Source organism: Marmota marmota, unplaced genomic scaffold (assembly GCF_001458135.2).
Source record: "Marmota marmota marmota unplaced genomic scaffold, marMar, whole genome shotgun sequence".
NCBI classification, from domain to species: domain Eukaryota; kingdom Metazoa; phylum Chordata; class Mammalia; order Rodentia; family Sciuridae; genus Marmota; species Marmota marmota.
Window position 1 is genome coordinate 1,374,005 of NW_026000253.1, and position 3,051 is coordinate 1,377,055.

The window sequence follows — 3,051 nt, forward strand, 5'->3', positions numbered from 1 at the left end:
CGGGCTCTGGTTGATGTGAGTGGGGCAGGGGTGGGGGGCCTCTGGGGAAAAGTGGCTATGGCACAGGGCTTGAGTTGGCCTCTGAGGTCCCCATGCTCTCCAGTAGGGTCAGTGTGAGAGCCCAGGGTTCACATTTGATTTTCTTATTAAATTTCCTTCTGGCCAGGCATGGACCCTTAGTCCCAACTATCCGGGAAGCTAAAGCAGGACGATCCCTTGAGGCCAGTCTGGCCAATTTAGGGAGACCCTATCTTAAAAACAAGCCTCCTCCTGGGCTTGTTACCATAAGAAAAAAACTCCTTCTTTGTCTGCTGATGGAGTCCCTGCTTGCCTTATTTCCTGGGGGTTTGGGGGGATGGGAGCAGGGGACTGTGAGCTAAAGACCAGGGATTGAATTTCCTGTCCTAATTCCAACTACCCTGCCCCCATCTCTCACCATCAATGTTTGCTCTTTCTTGTAATCATCTGATGAGGAAATTCTTTGGAAATGCACAACTGACACTTCATTAACAACATGAGTTTGGGTAGAAGTGACCAGAGGAGCCTTTCCCACTGGGTTTTAGAAGTTGGGAGATAAATGAGCTAAATCCATTTTTGTTCTTATTCTGCAATCTTCTTGACACCTCAGTCCCTGCCCCTACTAGAGGTAAAGCCAAGGTGGAAAAGGCTGACTGGCCCCCAGTCCCCCAGGTTTTCTCAAAACGGCATCTTTTCTGCTGTGCCTGAATAATGGGGTCCCTGTTTGTGTCTGGCCCTGCAGGTGAGGGCATAGCTGGCTGAGTGGCTGTGTGGGGTGTCTGGAATACAATGGTCAAGCATGAGTATGTTAAGAGGGTTGATTGGAAACCTACCTCAGTTTTCTAGCTGTATCGCTTTGGGCTGTCTATAGAGTTTCACCTGTCCCATCTGCTCCATAAGGGCTACTAGCATCTACTACCTCATGCTGATTGTGAGCATCAACAGAGAATGTGTATGGTCAACATGATTCACTACTGCACACAGTTCCTGGCACATTCTGAGAGCACCAATGTTAGTGCATATTAATTATCCCATTGTGGAAGTTCCAGCACCATTTGACCTCTGTCTATTTCTTGCCACTCTGTCCAGTTTCCTTGACTTCTGCCTGCAGGTATCAACTTGTCTTTAAAGACAAAGGGTCACCTTCTGAGGTGCCCTGAATGACCCCCATTCACATTCTCACTTCTCTCTACAAATATCCCCAATAGCTGTACTAGAAATAAACTTCCTGGGCGGGCACTGTGATGCTTGATTTGTCTGTGTTTATTAAGATACACATCCCCATCAAAGCCTGGTAGGCTTATAGTGGACCCCTAGAACCTAGTATTGTTGGATCAACAAGGGAGCGCACATGCATTTGCTTTTTTTTTTTGAACTAGGGATCAAGCTTAAGGTTTTGCAAATGTGAAGCAAGCGATTTACCACTGAACTACATCCCAGCCCTGATGTGTTTTGCTTTTTGAGTGTTGTCTGTGTGACTGTGGTGAGTCCCAAGTCTTCACACGTATCTCAGTATTTCCAGTCGTGTGTTGTGATGAGGGCTTGTTTCCAGGTGTGTCAGATGGTGACTGTGTAGGACTCTTGACAGTTTGTGTCTGTATCAGAGATGAGTGCATGTCTGTGTGGGTCTGTGACAGTGCATCTGTGCTTTCTGTCTGGGGTGGATGTCCGTTTATATTCCTGTGACAGATTCTAGGTAGCTATTTCTGGACAATTTGTTTCAGTGACAAGGCTGTGTGTCTGATGCCATGTGTCTGTGACCAAGTCTATGTCCACTTTTGTGACACTGGTTATATGGCTCTCAGATCACATGCCTCCCTTTGAACAATATGTGTGTGTCTAGAGCATGTGTGTATCTTCTTGTGACAGACTCTGAGTCCCTCATTTCTGGGACTGTACAAGTCTTTGGTATCTGATGGTGCCAGGTACCAATATATGACAAATTTTGTCAGTGTCTGGCAGGACATTTGTGTCATTACATAGCATTGGAGGTCTCCTGGAGTGCCTCTTTTGGTAACTCATTTCTGGACATCATTTATTGACATGTGTCTGTATGTGTGCCTATGACAAATTTACATGAATGTGTTGATGTCTCATGATGATTCTTTGTGTCTTTGGAGTGCATGTCTGTCTTCCCGGGGCGTGTGAGGCCTTCTCTAACCATTTTCACAAATTTGTGCCAAAAGCTGTCTAACTGCTTCTCTACACCAGCATTTTTCCGGGTCTTTTAGCCCCTCCCTCTCTCTCACTGGGAAGCACAATCCCCCCAATAATCACCCCCTGCTGTTCTAGATTGCAGGCTTCCGGACTGGGCCCAGGGCTGTTTCAGGTCTGATTAGGTTCTAGGCTGCAAAAACCTTGTAGTCTGGGCACCTGAACTCTGGCCTTTGAGGGGTGTGCGGTCCATAACAGTAGTCAAGTGTTATCCCTCTCTGGAAACTGGACAGGTTATTCTAGGGGCCTGATTTCAGTTTTGAGGCCAGGGCCAATGGTCGCCTGGAAGAATGGTCCTGGGTGAGAAGCACCCTTCTAGACAGGATCCTAGTTAGCCCCAGGCTCGGATTCTTAAAAGACTGTCTGGCGTTATCTCTGCGCTAATCTCGACGCTGCGGCGGCGGCAAAGCAGCTTCCTGGGAAAGGAGGCTGCGCAGTTTTTTAAGTGTACACATACACACACCCCCACCAACAACAACCTCGCGCAACAACCAAAACAAACGCGGTTGCTGCAAAGGGATTCCCAGAACCGGTTTCCTCTTCGTGTGCGCCCCCATCATTTGCATGCAAGCCCCGCCTCCACGGAAGAACCAGGCTTGTATTTGCATAAGGGGGCACTTGAAACATTGAGGGTGGTATGCAAATAAGGGTTGGCTCCGATTGGCTGGGATACAGCAGGTGCCGCGTCCGGATTGATCAAAGCCAGGTGGGCGGAGCTGTCGCGCAGGGCGACTCTCCCGGGAGGCGCGTGCCCCAGCTCAGTAGCGTTGGGGCTGGCGCGCGCGGCGAATCTTAACGCTGCGCTGTCTGCGGACGCTT